We start from the raw sequence: 18,051 nt of genomic DNA, 5'->3' as shown, positions 1-18,051 counted from the left end.
GGTGGGGGGGAGCATTTAATTGGGTGGCAGGTAAGTGGATGGGGACTGTGACACCTACACGCCTCTGCCCCGATTAAGTCCAGCACGGGAAGGCTCATGAACAGCCTTCAAGCCCTGCTGCCAATAGAGGCCCTTAAATGGGCAACTAATGCAGGGCCTCATCCTACCACCACTGGTCAAACCGCAGGAAGCCCAAAAAACAAATCCCCTTGGGGTTGCTGGCAGGCTCCCGGGGTGGGGATGGACCCTCATTAAGGCGGCGGGGGAGGGGGTCCCGCTGAGAGCCACCCCTGCCCGTGGTGCCGCATTCCCTTCTTTGCAAGCCCCATCCCATTATCACTCACCTGTGGCCTGGCTCCCTTGGCAATCCTAGGCCTTTAGTGGGTGCATTACCGGCGGCAGCCACTACTCCCCCTCAACAGTGGCGCCGCTGAGCAAAGCAGAGCTGCCAATCTGATTGGCCACTAGCTCTCCGGAGGTGGGATTTCTACCCCTGGGGTCCTTGAGCAAGGGGAAGGCCCACCACTGGCAAGTTAAGTCAGCGGGTCTTCCCCAAAGGGAGCAGCATGGGACTCTTGCCTATCGCAGGCCTTCCCCAGAGAGAGCTGCACAGACTCTCATCTCCATCGCCCTGCGATCCTAGGAGGTCCTTATTTTACAAGATGCAATTTCACTCTAACCATTAATCAATCTTGCCTCTGCAGCATTTGATGTTTCCCTTTACAGGTTTCCAGCAGTGCTCCTTCTTATTTACACAATCCCAAACTGTTCTGCTCCATTTTTAATCGATGGAATGCATCTGGAATTATTGAGTTACTGAGGACTTAATAGGATGAAGGGTGGAAGAATTTCCTCACAGAGAGGAAACACCTGTAACTCTGTGCTACTTGCCCTTAGATTATAGTGTTAATAACTCATAATGCATTTCCCACAGCAAATACACAGGATATTGTTCGATTGGCTTAATAAAACTTATAGTGTGATAGTTCCATTAGATTTTTGCAGAGTTAAGGATCCAGGACAAGCGGCCTGCTGAATGAAAATGGCCCCCAACCGGATGATCAAATAAAGCCCCTTGTGCTAAGTTCTTTTGGCTGCAACACTTGTGATGCAGCCAACCAATTACCCTTATTACTGTGCATCCAGCCGCACAGATCCCAAATTGTGAGCATTGAATGTCCTAGGATGAGTGAGAAAATTGCCCGAATTCTTTTAAAGCGCAAGTTTTATCTCGTGAGTTTTAATTTTTCCAGCAGTGTTTCAGGACAAGGTATAATCTTTTCAATAAAATAGCACAGCTTTGGCTGCATTTTGTCACAGCTTTTGTTATTTGACTGCTTCTCCCTGTTGGTGTGTAAATCATAAGTTACTATGGTATGCATTAAGCAACATTGTTAGAATTTAAGTTCTGGAACAAAAATTACTAATAAAACAAAGTAACCGGCCTTGTGCCCATCTAGAGACACAATATTGTCAATATGAAAATCCGTTTCTGAACGTAATGATTGTTCCACCTGTAATAATCCCGTAATCTGCCAAACTCAAAGCCTATAGAGTTATACTGCTGTCCACTCTGTTCTACGTATGTGTTGGATTGTGTACCAGCATCATGTCAGGAAAGTCAACCACTTTCACTTGAGCTGCCTTCGGAAGGTTCTGATGATCGGATGGTAGGAGAAACACCAGGCACTGAGTGCTCACCTGAGCTGGCGTGTCAAATGCCCACACCATACTGAGACAGTCCCAACTGAGTTGGGCTGGTTATGTAGCCAGAATGCCTGACATTCACTTCTATTATGGAGAGCTCAAGTCTGAGGTGCACTCTCATGGCAGCCAAAGGAAATGCTACAAGGATACCCTGAAGGCTTCACTTAGGAGTTTTGGGAGAAGCTCGCCCATGATCACTGGATCTGGCACAGCCAAAGAAAAATGATGGAGCCTCCTTCAAAAGCAAGAGTATACCAGAGGCAGATAAAAAAAAACCCTGAGCCAGAAGCTCATCCAAACTCTATCGTCTGCGGTATCCTGTCTACAGCAGAGCCTTCCAGAGACAAACCAGCCTTAGCAGTCATCTATATACCCAACAGAACTCTACCAAACACTCCAGATGATGAATACAGTCCTCTTCACCTCAAAAGGATGAGCAAGAATCCACCAACATATGAATTAGGAGCAGAAGTAAGCCCTTCAAGCCTGCTCCGGCATTCAATAAGATCATAGCTGAACTGATTGTAAGCTCCCACCTACCCCCAATAACCTTTCACCCCCTTGATAATCAAGAATCTATCTAGCTCTGCCTTAAAAATATTCAAAGACCCTGCTCTCACTGCCTTTTGAGGAAGATAGAGTTACAAAGACTCACGACCATCTGAGCGAAAAAAATCTCTCCTCTTAAATGAGCGATCCCTTTTCGTTAAACCGTGACCCCTAGTTCCAGATTCTCCCACAAGAGGAAACATCCTCTCCACATCCACCCTGTCAAGACCCCTCAGGATCTTAAAGATCATGTTACCTCTTACTCTGCTAAACTCCAGTGGGTACAAGCCTTAACCTGTCCAGCCTTTCCTTATAAGACAACCCTTCCATTCCTGGTATTAGGCTGGTAAATCTTCTCTGAACTGCTTCTAATGCATTTACATCCATGTAATATGTAAACTCTATTTGGTTCTTATATTCAAATACTTCAACTAATTTCATCGATGTAGGTGTAAGGGATTCAGTTGATGCCCATGAATAATGGTGCAATAAAATAATATTAAATGACTCAAATGAATTTACATATGTTAGAATGTCTGATCACGGTTTTATGGGTTACCACATACTGGGTCTTGTACTGAATCATTCAGACTAGAAGGTGTTAGGATCAATCTCAGGTCTATACTGTTTACTCTCACTGAGTAGCAGTAAAGACAGACAGACTTGCATTTTTATAACGCTTTTCATAACCTCAGAATGTCACAGTGATTTATAGCCAATGGAATACTTTTGAAGTGTAATCAGTGTGGCAGCCAATTTGTGCACAGTAAGCTCCCACAAACAGCAGTGTGATAATGCCCAGCTAATCTGCTTTTGTGATGTTGCTAAAGGAATAAATGCTGTCCAGGACACCGAGGGTAATTCCCCTGCTCTTCTTTGAATAACGCAATGGGATCTTTTACATCCAGGTGAGAGTGCAGGTGGGGTCTACGGTTTCTCATCTGAAAGATTGAATCTCCAACAGTGCAGCACTCACTCAGTTTGACACTAGGTGTCTGGTTTAAGTGTCTGGGTTCAGATGTGAACCCACAATCTTCTGACTCAGTGCTACCACCAAGTCATGGCTGGTTCTGTACAACTAGACCGAACCTGAGAGTCAAATCACGCAAACCTTTCTGGAGCTCTGCGCATGTTTTGTGCATTGCAGATTTTGACAAAAAGGGCAGATGGTGCAAACTACAAGTTCCCCTCCAAGCCACTACCTGCAAGTTCCCCTCCAAGTCACTCACCATCCTGACTTGGAAGTATATCGGCCGTTCCTTCACTGTCGCTGGAAAATCCTGGAACTCCCTCCCCAACAGCACTGGGGGTGCACCTACACCCACAGGGACTGCAGCAGTTCAAGAAGGCAATTCACCACCACCTCTTAAAGGGCAATTAGGGATGGGCAATAAGTGCTGGCCTAGCCAGCGAAACCACATCCCATAAATAAATTTTACAAAACTCTGGGCTGACACCAACATCACCTACAAAGATCTGTTGAGTGATTCAATACAAGAGCCTCCAGGATTTGACCTCCCTTGAAAACAGTAGGCTATACTCAACAGGATCCACACTATACATACAAAGGCATCACACCTCCTCCACAAAAGGGATTTTAAGGACAGCCCAACATGCGGCAGTGGTTATGCCCAAATCAGGCTGTTCATCACATTGGGCTTGAATGTGACCTACACAAACTTGCCACAGGGCAATCCAACACACAGTGCTGTGACTTGACTGTCCAACTTAGGCTTAGACTTGTATAGCTGCAAAACTTCATAGGCAGGAAGACCGGCCATAGCGTTTCTGGACTAATAGCAGCCTGTGCCAAGATGTGTCGAAAATTAGCCTTGCTAGCTGATTAAATTGTAAAGCAGTGAGAGTTTGTTGATTATATTGTGGGACACTTAGCTGCAGTTGTTCAAAGCTATGCAGCCTCAGCAACATTATCTGGCTATGTTGCAATATTGACTGGATATCCTTTGACACAATTGCACCAAGTTGCAGTGGGAGGAGACAGTGAGAATAGCAGGGGACCGAGCCCGATGATAACAACTAGGGCAGACAGGAAATTGAGCAGAGTCTGAAGAGACAGGGCTGGGTTTTATGGCAAGCCATCGTCCGCGTCCCCCTCTCTGGCTAAAAAGTCAGGGAGAGCCCACTTCTGATCCCTGGCTGCCCCACAGAATTAATTTCTTTAAGGCGAGATTTCCGGCCCCATTGCGGGAGAAAGTCCTGCCTTAAGAGAGCTGCCGGCCAATCAGATAGCCAGCAGCTCTCTAGTCCCAGCAGCACCAGCTGGGAGCGATGGCCACAGCTGGGACTACAGGCAGCCCCACCACACCAAGCAGCCCAGGTAAGCGCGAGGGTGGGCTTGTCAGCAAAGGGAGTGAGTTCAAGAGACCGGGGAAGGATTAAAGGGGTGGGATGACCTTGGGAGAAGGGTGCCTCCAATGGGCCCAGGGGACCCGCAAAGGAGTGCTCCCCCCCACCCCATCCCCCACACCTTCAAACCCACTGACTGGGAAGCATAATATCCAGCCGACAGAGGCCAAAGAGACTGGAAGATGAAGGGCAAGATTGGTACTTTATAGAAGAGAATGAATAGCAAAGAATGAAGTTCATGTACATTAGGAAGAATGGCGAGCGACCAAAAATTGAACATTTTAAGTGCACAAAGAGAAAGATTAAGTAACAGAGAGTAGAGTTCAAGTCCAATGGAGCTTAGTAGATTAATATGATAAATGAAGGATTGAAAAATGACTGAAAGAGTAGCCTCAATTGAAGCAGCACTTCTGAAATAAGCAAAATTAGATTGTGATTTTAATTGATCTACTACTTTTAATTCATATCATTTATTTTGCACATGGAGCATTAGACATTATTAACTTAGATCAAGACATTATTAACTTAGATCAAAAGTCCTTGAAATCCACATTTGGAAACAGTGCTTGGCAGTTAATAATGAGAGTGCACAGCAGATCAGGAAGGAACGGACGGCCTGAGTAAACCTTCAACAGCCTCTCTCTACTATGATTATAAATACCACATCGCAGAAGTAACTTAGAGGTCTGTTAGTGAAATGAAAGTGCTGAGATTGTATTTCACGGTTCCATTTCTCTTTTGCTTGCGCTTTGGTGTCGGTACTTGCATTTCCACACAACTTCATATGTGTGGTCTCTTGCACACCATTGCTGAGATTGTCTGTTGCCATGCAAGATGTGGTTACCATACCAGTTTGCAAGGAAGTAACAGGTTGTGTCAAATGAATAGTAAATATTTAGTGTCGTACTCCAAGAACTAGGGCCTAGAGCTGCCCACAAGCCTAGGTCTAAAGCTCAGGGCAACTCTGGGCCATGCAAGGCAAAATATCAGCAAGAATTCCCACTCCTGATTGCTGACCCTGATGGAAAGCTTTGGTGAGTGTTTGGTGAAAATATAATCTGGCCTAGATATAAGGCATTCCAAACTGAATGATGTTCTAACACTCTTGGTTTACATGTGCAGAATGAACATCTGAGTGAGGTCCCTTGGCAATGCCACTGGCTGTGAAACCATACCGCAACAGGAGGGAAGAATAAAGCAGAAGTCTGAGGCAAGACAACAAGAATTCATTTGTAGTTCTAGGTAATACTTCTTAGCTAAATTCTAGTGGATGTTATATGGAAGCCAAGCCAGATGGCGAAGAATGAATCTAGGCACAAATCCTTCTCTTGGTCAGTTTCCACAGAATGCAGCATTACATATCTCTGCCTCTTACCTACAGATCCACCCAGTGTCCCAGCAGTCCCCTTTTTATACTCCTTTGACTATGCCAATAAAATAAACAAATAAATAATCAAATTAACAACCCTTTAAAGGGGTACTGTAACTAAAACAAAACTACCAAGCAAACTTATTAAAATTATGTTCCAGGGCTGATGATGCATTCCAGCCCATGGTGCCCAGTGGTCATGGAAGACCTCAAGCCTACCGGTCGATACTGCGTGCTCCCTCTCTAAAGGACTCCCAGGCACAGATGTAACCAAGGAAAAGAGAGGCAGACAGTCAGGTCTAATGACCTCCTCCACAGCCCGCTGCCTGGACCTGTTAATGGCCACCTTGGTGAGGCCCAGGAGCAGGCCCATGAGGAGCTCCTCCAATCTGCCTACCCCTCTCTGCACTGGGTGGCGTGGGGCTGAAGTGCAAACAAAACTTGAGGAGCAACCCCCCCTCAAATAGTGCAACAGGGGCTGCAACTTCGCTTAACCTATGTAGAGTCCCTTTTAATGCTCTTTCAAACGCTACAATAAACAAATGGGCAAATTAACAAATTAACGTGATAGCCCCTTAAAGGCCACTGTAACAGAAACAAAACTCCAAAGGAAACTAATCTAACTAGATTAAAATGTGGTTTTTGGGGGCTGAGGAAGCACTCCAGCCCCCCCGGTGCCCATCACTCAAGCGTAATAGTGGACACCGCGTGCTCCCTCGCCAGGGTCACCCAGCCACAAACGCAGCCGCAGCAGGGGGGGGCTATAGACAGTCGGGCTGGTGAACCCCTCAACCGCCTGCTGCCTGGACCTGTAAATGGCCACCTTGGCCAGGCCCAGGAGGTGACACCACACCCCCTCCCGCTGCCCACCCCTCCACACCAGGTGTGGCCAAAGGGCTGAAGTGCAGCCAGAACCTGAGGAACAGCCCCTTCAAATAACTAAGAAGGGGCTGCAGCCTTGCGCATGCTACATATACATGGAGCACGGACCCACCCCCCCCCCAAGTCCGCAGAAAATACAGGCGGCCCGAGAGTCCGTGAACCATCGTAGCCTATGGTTGCACGGGGCTTTCTTTTTATTCATTCGTGGGATGTGGATCACTGCCTATTTACAGTGGCCACTCAAAAGCTATATAAACACAAGTTGTTGTTGTTGTTGTTGATGTGAAATTGGCACCAAACATCATCGATGAGTACGATTCCACGACCCAAATTTCTGCTTCCGCCTTTCCACATGAGAAAAATGGACAATATCCAAACAGGAAAGTAAATACAGAATAGAAATTGTTTGGCTCAACATACTATATTATTTAAAGGTTTGACTTTGTGCCCAGGCACTTAGCTTCCTGTGCCAGGAATGCATATTGGGAATTGGCTCATTGTAAGGAATGGAAAATCTTGAGAACCACACTAATCTCCAAATCCAAATTGCCAGGATTGGATCCCAGCAGAGCCAAGAGCTCAAATTGAAAAGCATGAGCCACATGCACTTACTTAATGCAGCAGCAGCATCCGAAGGTGCCTCACAGAAAAGCAAATGGATTCTCTGCCAAAGGACGAGGCTGTTGGGAAAGGTGACCGAAAGCTTGGCATGGCTTTTATGGAGGCTTTTCAGTAAAGAGAGGGATGTGCAGAGACAGAAGAGTTTTGGAAGGGAATTCCGCAGCGTGGGACTCCAGCAGTGTTTAATTTCACGGCTACTTTAATCCTGGAGAGAAAATGTGCCACACATCATTGGCGGTATATCTTACAGAATTCTTGTGCACTCTTAATAATCTCTCCCAAATATTGACCATTAAGAGCACAGCTCTCAACCCTTTTGCAGTGACTCTCCTCTCCAAAACATTGACTCCTTGTTCAACATAGTTCCATAAAATACTTCCACATATAGCATTTCTTCATTTGAGAGACTGGATGAAATACACCAGTTTGCTATTTGACCAAGGACACCGCCACAGCTCTCTCACCCCAAGTTCATACACACATGCTTCAGGAGGACTTGTTGGCTGGCAATCAGGTGTAGAAAGCCTAACTGATTTCCCCTTCTATTATCCAACATGAGACACTGCTCCCAATACCCTGATGACAAAAGCTAAGTGTACAGACTCAGGAGTCAATGAGGGCCATTTCTGATCTGTGCCATTTTGTTGCTCATTGAATAAACTCTCTCGAGACCTCAGAAGAGCCTTAACAGATGTTTGGATGAGGATCTCGTTAGTCTAATGATGCAGAAAGATTAATTAAGAATAAATTTTCTCTTCCTGCATTTAAATGTTTCCATCATTGGCTGCATGTGCATTCTTCCCTGATATTTATTTTCAGGCCTGAATGGTGTTATCAGCAACAATCTAATCTTTAAATATTCAAAACAGTGCAATTTCTAGGAAGCAACAGGCTGCCGTTTTGGTGATAGAAACATAAAGCTATTGCCAAATAAAACAGCAACATCTTCCTAGATTGGTGGATCAGCCATGTTAACATCCTGCCTTCAGCACTTCACACCAGATTCTCTGGCAGCTTCGGAACTCTGAAGCACATGGGTCAGGTCAATCTCCAACCCTTAGCTTCCTGCCCAGCGCAGCCCAGCTGTGCTGTCAGCCTTTTCCACTGCTGCACCGAGTAAATACTACAGCTGAGGAAACTTTGCAGGGTTGCCCAAGCCTGCCAAACTTTAATGACTCTTCTCCTGGATGATACGTGCAAAAACAAAAACTGGTGACGACCAATTACAAGCACCATTCCCCATGAAACTTGAGTGGTGGAACTGATAGTAAGTAAAAACCACACAGCTCACAGCACACAACTTCCTCTTAATAACATAGTTCCTCATAAACCCAGCTTCACAACAGTTTGATCCAAAACAAAAATAGTTTTTGGCCAAATTTATTGGCACAGATACATAAATCTTTAATTGCTGATTTTAATTTTGTGATTTGTGTATTAATAGGATGTATTTATAATGAGGGGAAACCTTGTCTCTGTTTTTCTGAAAATGAATGACAGGCTATCGAGACAAATTAAAAAGCAGAAACGAAGGTATGCTTTTAGCCCGTGTGTGTGTGTAACAGGAGATACCAAACACCCTTAAGCTTCTCACTCATGTGTTCAAATTAAACCTATCCTTTACTAATACAATAAGTTCTATTATACAGGTGTTTCTCTGTCGATATTGAAAAGTAGTCAAAAAGATCTATATTACATAAAAAGCTAGACAATATGTTTTCTCTTCTCATGCATCAGACTTCTTGAATCACAGGTGTTGCTTCATATAAAGGGAACCAATGAATGACTAGTCAGTAAAATTTTATATTACAAATACTGAAACTGAACCAATGAACTTATCCCACATGTTTTTGAAAAGGCCCTTAGTTCTTTTGAGAACACAAAATATCTCAGGACTGAAAATAAGAATTATAAAACTATATATTTTACAAAATCACAATTTTTAATTCATTCACGGGATGTGGGCTTCGCTGGTTGGGCCAGCATTTATTGTCCATCCCTAGTTGCCTTTGAGAAGGTGGTGGTGAGCTGCCTTCTTGAACCGCTGCAGTCCATGTGGTTTCGATACACCCACAGTGCTGTTAGGAAGGGAATCCAGTTTCATTCCTTTTTTGAGACTTTGTGGCGGTTTGATACAACTGAGTGGTTTGCTAGGCTATTTCAGAGGGCATTTAAGGAGTCACAGACCAGGTAAGGGCAGCAGATTTCCTTCCCTAAAGGTCGTTATTGAACCAGATGGGTTTTTACAACAATCGACATTGAATTCAAATTCCACCATCTGCTGTAGCGGGATTCAAACCCCCAGAGCATTACCCTGGGTCTCTGGAATACTAGTCCAGCAACAATACCATTATGCCATTGCTTCCCCCTAACAATTTAACTGGCATATAAAATTGCTTAAAACTGCTAATAAGATGCTTAAAATTCCATTTACAGATCATAAGGCAAATGAAGGTGTGTTAGAAATTGCAAAAGCTAAAGTAACTTGACATCCAGAAAAGAAAATGTCAGTATTTCAGCCATTTGATCGAGAACTGAAAAGCTACAGAGATCTCTTCGAGAGGGCAAGGTGGAGGGCAGCAGAAAGAAGAGTTCACTTAGGCGTAAGATAGATGAAGGGCGTCACAGACTAGCTGGAAACGAGCTACAGTGATGTACGAGGATGATGCAAGATAGACAAGCGTGACATACATGACAGCAGACCTCCTGAGTAGCTACAAGCAGAACAATAAAATTGTCTTTTTTGTCTTCAAGCCCTTTTATTAGCAATTCTGCTTTATTCGTCCATGGGTCACGAGTACCATTGGCAAGGCCAGCATTTATTGTCCATCCCCAATTGCCCTTGAGAAAGTGGTGGTGAGCCGCTTTCTTTAACTGCTGCAGTCCAGCTGATGCGACACACCCACAATGCTGTTAGATTGGGAATTCCAGGATTTTGATCCCGTGACAATGAAGGAATAGCAATATATTCCCAAGTCAGATGGTGTGTGACTTGGAGGGGAACATGGAGGTGGTGGTGTTCCCATGCACCTGGCCATGATGTTTTTCTGAGTCACTTCCAAATATATACATATTCCCCAGCTGGTTCTGATACGTGTATAAAAGATTTGAACTTAAATGTAAAGTTACTTAACTCCAACAAGCCTTGCCAAATGGTCAAAGAGTTCTTTAGGTGGCTGAACTCTTCATTGAATTGAAATGTCAACAGAACACAGCCTAGCCATATTTCCATGAGCCAACTGGAATCTTCACAGAAACACAGGATGGACTAAGCATTTCTGATGAGAAAACACTATCAGAATGAGGGGCTCAGTTTCAAAAGCTGGAGAATAGGATGCCGACTATAAATCCATGTAGAAATGTATTCTTACATAGTCACTTACTGTTCATCATTTAGTACAAGTTTTTTCATAGTTCAAGATATTCCCACTTGTGGGGGGAACCAAACCAGGGCCATGAATATAAAATATCGAAAAAAAATCCAAAAGGGATTTGAGAAGAAAATTCTTTACCCTTGTCAAAGTGTGGAACTTGCTACCACAATGAATAGTTGAGGCGAATATTATAGATGCATTAAGGAGAAGCTTTGAAGCCCAAGAGCGAGAAAGGACTAGAAGGATATGTTGAAAGGATTAGTTGAAGAAGATTGGAAGGAGGAGGCCCTTGTGGAATAAAAACACTGTATAGACATGTTGGGCTGAACAGCCTGTTTTTGTGCCGTAAATACTATGTAATATGAAGCAAAATTAAAATCTGGTCTTGCCCTACTTCTTTTGAAGACAAAAGAACAAATTTTTGAAAACAAAAAGGTATAGTTACCATCAGTTTAAACCAATTAGTTGCTGTTCCAGGAGCAGTAATAGGCCATTCAGCCCCTCAAGCCTATTCTGCCATTCAAATCAATGGTCGATCTGTCCCTTAATTCCATCTTGGTTAGTAACCCTTTAACAGAAACCCTCAATAAATATTCTATTTGCTACTGTGCTTTACAGTATATATACTTTCTAGGTGAATGAAGACACTTCTAGGAAGTTGGAATTTAGCAATGGGAATAAAAGTGAAAAAAAGCATGCAAAAGATCCAAAATTGTAACACTACCCTTGCTCATGTCAACAGCTCAGTAATCACACTCCTTTGTAGCACTATAACCTCTGACTTACCCTGAGCTATGCCACAGGAAGCCCAATAGTATATTTTAATACTGAACTGCATTTTGGTATCAATTATTGTTGCTATGGCTTTTTGTTTTGTTTACAGCTCTTTTTTGTACTGTCCAATTCAATGTTTTTTTAAAATGAGTTTTAGTATTATGTGCGCAAAGCTGGGGGTGGAACTCCCTTCAAAATACAATGCTGCTGTTCGACAGACTTGTTGCAAGGTTACCTCTGTCTGAAGGAGTTCTAGTAAAGGAAAGCTTTCATTGTATAGCCCCTTTCGAGACCTAAAGTCATCATAGAGAACTTTACAGCAAATGAAGCAATTTGAAGTGCCTGTTGAAATGTAGGAAGACAATTTATGCACAGCAGACTCCCTCAAAGAGCAATGTGATAATGACCAGAGATGTTCGTTGATGGAGAAGTATTGGCCTCGACACTGGGAATAATTCGCTTGCTCTTTGTTGATATAGCGTCATGGGATCTTTACATCTACTTGAGAAAGCAGACGGTGTCTCAGTTTAACACCTAGGCTTGTCACCTGACTTGCCCCCACCCTCCAACCATTACTCGGCCAACACATCCATCATTGTGACGTACTGCCTTCCTATGCTAACTGGAGAGCAAAAGACTCATTACCCAAATGGATAATGCTTGACTGTCAGCCAAATAGTCTTTTTTATAAACCAGATCTAAAAATATTGAAAATGGGAAAAGAGAAATGTTCAAAAAAAAATGGCAAAAATAAAGCCAATCTCTTTTAATGTCCCTATGATTTTTCTCCGGGGTTTCACAAAGCCGTGTCCTGGAAATTGATATCCAATTCCTAGAGACTCCAGGCCAAACCTAGAGAGTTGGCAACTCCATTAAAACCTCATCTGAAAGACAGCCCCTCTGACAGTGACAGCCTAGATTTTGTACTCAAGTCCCTGAAGTGGGACATTAACCCATAATTTTCTGGCTCCGAGATGCTAACCTAAACCCCGGCTGACACTTTAAAACATACGCCGCCGAAAGTGTGTGGCCCTTTTAAAATTCTAGTAATATTATCTGAGAGAGTTCTGGCATGCATTGCTGGTGGTCTCAGTTACATGAAGTTAGCAAATGATTTATGCATCCTTTTAGCGGGTTTTTTAAAAACATGAACACCAGTGCAATGATAAAACTTCTCACTAAACCTTCAGGCCACATTTAAGATACCAAGTCCACATAAAATTGGAAACAGGTTTGGAGGTCCAACGGCAGTGTCAGTATAACTCAGCTTGCAGGATCTTGATCTGAAGTCCAAAAAGCATACCAACTTGAGTTTGCACCAGCTGCAGTATAACTCCAACCTGGTGCAATGCTACATTTTAAGAATCCCCTTGTAGCCACTTGAGTGCCTAGGCAGCTTAAAAACATTTCCATGAAAAGTCATAAATGTTATGGGGAAAAGGGGTATCCTGCCTGCTTGACATAATAAGAGGGCTTGCACATACAGTGCATCTTTGTGGCTGGCTGTACCACAAACTGTATGGATGCATAACTAATAATGTAACTCTGCTCCGCTGGATGCACAATACAGGTACCTGCGTCTGCAGTATAACTGGAGCCTGAGGAACTACATGAGAGTTCACAGAAATAGCTCACAGAAATAATAAGACAATTTCATGTTCGGCTAGTTACATCTAGTCTATGTACCAGGAGTAACATGGTTTGAAATACACAGGCTAATTCATTCTGAAATGTGCCCAGCTCATGTTGAAAGAAACTTCAGCTGAATTTTTCTCTTTGCAGCAATATATGTGCAAACACTTGAAAGGTCAACTCAGAAACTCAACCAAAACCACCAACCTCAAAGCTTTCAATGTAGTTCTCCCTCGATACCTCCCCTTTATAACGGCTGAAGTTAACATAGATATCACAACTAAACCACGCCAATATCTTGAAAATCAAACTGAGCAGGGCTAAAAATTGGTCGAGGCAGAAACAGGCTTGCAGCAAACATGCAACCGATTTTTCACCATACCCAGTCTTCTTTCCACTTAACAATAGTCATACCAAGTCTTCTTTCTACTTAACAGTTCAGATCTCTTTTGCTGGCTTGTTTCGTAGTGTCACTATTGTTTGTACTTAGTTTCAAATTAAAAATCTGGGCAATATTTTCCAGGTCAATGAAAAGCAAATGGTGTATAACATAGCTGCTTTGCTGTGAGTCTGTTTCAAACTGCTGGCATAGATCAGTTTCACCCCTAGTGTCTTTAAGCTAAAGTCAAATAGAAGCTTATCAAAATTAAAGGAAGCCTACATTTTCATTATCAGAAATGCTCTCTTGAGCTCAAAGCACTCAGTCTCACTAACCTAAATGGTCACTTTATCCATCACTGCTTTGAGACAACTCGAAGTACAAGTTAACATTACAATATTTAACGTCTCATTATGGCTCCAATGAATGGCTATTTGAGCTTCTCAGTCTCAGGAAATGTGATCAGAGCAAGCTGATAATTGTATAGCAATTACCTATGGAGACTAACTGACCAGAAGAAAATTACACCTTTCAAATATAACAAGCTTTTAGGTGTCGTTGTCAGTGGAGTACTAACAACATGCGAACAGTTCTCATCACATTGTTAGTTAGGTTGGTATGAACGCTGCTGTCCGAAAGTTACAATTGCCATTGAATGCTGCGGTGGAAGACAGAAAGATTGCAATCAGTGTAACTACTGCCTAAGTTAATTGCAATATTGATTAGCTTATACTGAATTTAATGGTTTTTGGGTAGCCGAGCCATGCAGCCCAGTGTTTAGGGTTGACTTTATGATAATTCTAGATGGTTAAAAGCAAAATACTGCGGATGCTGGAAATCTGAAATAAAAACAAAAATTGCTGGAAAAGCTCAGCAGATCTGACAACATCCGTGGAGAGAAAGACAGAGTTAACGTTTCAAATCCATATGACTTCTTCAGAGCACTAACAGAACAGAACTCTGGATGGTTGCAGGTTTGTCTAACCATCACCACTGGAATGTAACAGAAAGAAAGACAGTCTTGCACTTATGTAGCACTTTTCGTGACCACTGGACTTCTCAAAGCAGTTTAAAGTCAATGGGGTTCTTTTGAAGTGCAATGTAATGTTGCAGTGTAGGAAACACAGCAGCCAATTTGCACACAGCAAACTCCCACAAGCAGCAATGTGTGATATTGATCAGATAATTTTTTTGTGATATTGATGGAGGGATAAATATTGACCAAGACACCCAGGGGTAGCTCCCAGCTCTTCATTGAAATAGTGCCATGGGATCTGTTACACCCACCACTCTGAAAAACAGCACCTTTCACAGTGCTACATTGTCTCAGTATTGCACTGAAGTGTCAGCCTTCAATTTTGTGCTCAAGCCCCGGAGTTGCTGGACTTGAACCCAGAATCTTGTGACTCAGAGATGACAGGGCTACTAGGAGAGCCACAGCTGACAGGAATCAGTACATGTCTGGTTTTCTCCCTGTTACAAGCACAACTCACTTTGTTGTGGCAGAAAAATTCAGTCTGGGCCACCTGGATGAATGTACTAGACAAACTCAGCTACTGGACTGGATCTGAAATATATTGGTACTATTTATGAAAATGCTTTATTTTTAAAACCATGCCACTGAGGGTTTCCCCAATGCTTTCTCCATGCCAACGCTCTGGCCACAGTCAACTTGCCAGCCAATCAGCACCTTTTTCTCCTGCAGTATAAATTGTTGTGATTCTTTTTTTGAAATTTGGCATTCTTCCATTTGTCCTGACGAGTACAAGGCAAAAAGCTTTGGTAAATTGGCTCTCTTTTCAGCAATATTAAGGGCTTTCAGTTTGCATTCTGTCAAGTAAGGGATGTCCTACGCATTGCTGCCAGTTCTATAGAACACGTATCCCCCTGTTTAGAATCCAGTGTGAGCATCAAATTCAAGAGACATCACAGTTTGGATGCAGAATAAAGCTTTCTTTTGCTTTGGGTCAAGAAATCCTCTGCAACCACCCTTGCTGCACAGGTGTGCAACTTCCACCACCAACTACTTTTTTTTAACTGGTGTGTGATTGCTTAATTTAATGCCACATTATGGCAATTCGCTCTATCGATTTATACTCACTAGGAATTTCAATGAGATTTTCCCCATGTTGTTTTCATTTAGGGCCCTTGTAGTTAGCTAACTCAAAGAGTTTCACTTCACATCAGCCTGGGCTGAATTTGAATTTGAGCCCAAGCCCAGCGATTAAAAAAGGTGGTGTTCTATCCCACTCAGTTCCTCGCATGCCATTTTATGTTCAGTATATACCGAATCCTATCCCTACACTCCTTCTGCGAAATAGCACGCACTCTAAAATAATAGTTATAAAATGTTACTCACTGGTCATATAACTGATAACCAAAGTCAAACTGTACATTGATATCAAGGTGACATTAGATTACAGGGCCTTATCATTCAGATATGTCACTAAAAGTCAGAAATTTCAGTATTTTAACCTTGAACAGCCAATAATCTGGAAGGGTTAGTTACATTGCTGATAATAGCTAGATCCAGTAACCAATAGTTATTCCAATTAGTACACTACTCAATGCAAAATGTTCTTGGAGAACTACCAATTTTTTTCTGATAAGCAATTTAGGATAAATTACTGGGTAACAACACCTCCCACCAACCGCGCCCCCTCCCCACTACCTCCCAATCTCATATACTAAAGTACTCGATTTTTTTTCCTGTTAGAGCATTGTAAATTACAGCATTAATATTACTTCCTCTTCACAGTATTCTAGTTCCAGTCAGGTTAAATCTTGAATACTACAGCACTGTACAGAAACTGAACAATGGAACGCACAGTTTAAAGATGTTTAACAATCTACTGTGAACAGCACTTAATATTAAACAGGAGACACACTAAGGCAGCACAATCTCATCACCTGCAGCAAACAATGTGAAATATCTATTTGTGCAATCAGTTAATTTTGCCTCGACACACACACAGACCCCAGTGCCATATAAAGGAGCACACCCACTGTTTGCATTTCTGTTCCATTTTTCCCTTCATTAGACAGCACATGTGTGCCACTAACAGAATCAGCCACAGTATCTAACAGTACAAGTAGCTACTCTTCAACATTAGACCATCTCTTTTAAGTAACCAAGTATGGACAGAACTTACCTTCTTTAAGATCTGGCTCTCTTCTCCCCTGTAGATTCTACAGGAGGTACGATGTAATATTGCCACTATTTGCTTTCAGAACTGAAACGCAGTGTCTCTAAGCAGAGTGCAAACACAGGAAAGCTGCAACAGGAAGCACCGAGTTACTACACTATTTGCACTCCAGAGGAAGTGGGAGAGCATGTGGGGACTTCAACAATAGCATGTAACCCTATGTCAAAATCTCTTTAAATGACAGGCTTCTATTCACGAAAGGAGACAAGCATATGGTGGAGTTCTGCAAACTTGCTTCTGCACAAACAGCCAAAAACGGCAAAAAAAAAAATAGCGTTTAGGATCAGTACCGAACAGAATAGAAAATGTGGTTATTTGGTTTTTTTTAAAAAAGAACTACACCAATAAACCTCTGTTTAGGAAATTAAAGTGGTTTTAGAATTATGGCTTTCCCTACTGCAGCTTAATCAAGAGATCACCACAGGGAGCAGGCATGAATCCTCAAGCTTTGAATGGAAAAGCCTGCTCTTATGGTTTTGTTCCCCTTCCATCTTTCACTCTCCAAGGAGAGTCTTTAAGAAACTATGGGATGCCTACACATCTTTCTTCATATGCAAATGCCAATCTGTTTTCACTAAATCTCAACTTCCACAACCCCCCTCTCTCCCTCCTTCCCTCCTCCACCCAACTCAACTTTTATCCTGATAATGATTGAAGTCATGGAGCCAACTAAATGAGTACTCGCTCCCAAAAGCTGTAGGATGGCAAAAAAAAAAGCTCAAGCAATCTGACTGGTGAGAAATACTGCCGGAAAAAAAAATCATTCGAACTTCACATCTTGTTTTAATATTACGTCGGACATTTCCTGTTAATGATTAATGCTGGAAGGAGCAGACTCCACAAAGAATGACAACCGGCTCAGAGGTTCTTGAGTGAAACTGCGGCATGTGAAGAAGATTAAGCCAAAAGTATTTCTCGTGCGTTAACTCCGTTTTTGCGGGTTATTTTCTCCGCCGGCCACAGGAAAATACGACAGTTAAGGGTGTTTAAAACGCAGCGAGGGTTAAAGTGAGAGAAATTTGGATTATCTGTGAAATCATTTTGCACTGTAAACTGTATACAGATATATCTCCCATTACGAGGTCACAATGCTTTTCAGAACAAGACTGTTTCAGTATAATTGGTTAAATTCATTCTACTTAAACCTAGAAAACTCTACAGGGGATGAACTGACATTTTCAATAAATCCCT

The 18,051-nt window shown here is 42.7% G+C and overlaps 1 protein-coding gene across 3 annotated transcripts in view; it reads right to left on the bottom strand.

Annotated features, from left to right (window-relative positions):
- LOC121288138 (neuronal-specific septin-3-like) overlaps positions 1-18,051 on the bottom strand; it is a 362,756-nt gene that overhangs the window by 186,808 nt on the left and 157,897 nt on the right. The window contains exon 1 of one of the 3 annotated variants that reach the window (XM_041206510.1): positions 16,807-16,899. The exons of the other annotated variants lie outside the window; for them this stretch is intronic. The gene's annotated coding sequence lies outside the window, so the exon portion shown is untranslated. Of the gene's footprint in view, positions 1-16,806; positions 16,900-18,051 lie in introns of those variants that run through there. 3 annotated transcript variants of the gene reach the window in all.

This window comes from Carcharodon carcharias, chromosome 15, assembly GCF_017639515.1.
Source record: "Carcharodon carcharias isolate sCarCar2 chromosome 15, sCarCar2.pri, whole genome shotgun sequence".
NCBI lineage: Eukaryota > Metazoa > Chordata > Chondrichthyes > Lamniformes > Lamnidae > Carcharodon > Carcharodon carcharias.
Note: the sequence above shows the minus strand (reverse complement) of the source record. Positions and strands in the feature narration are given on the sequence as shown.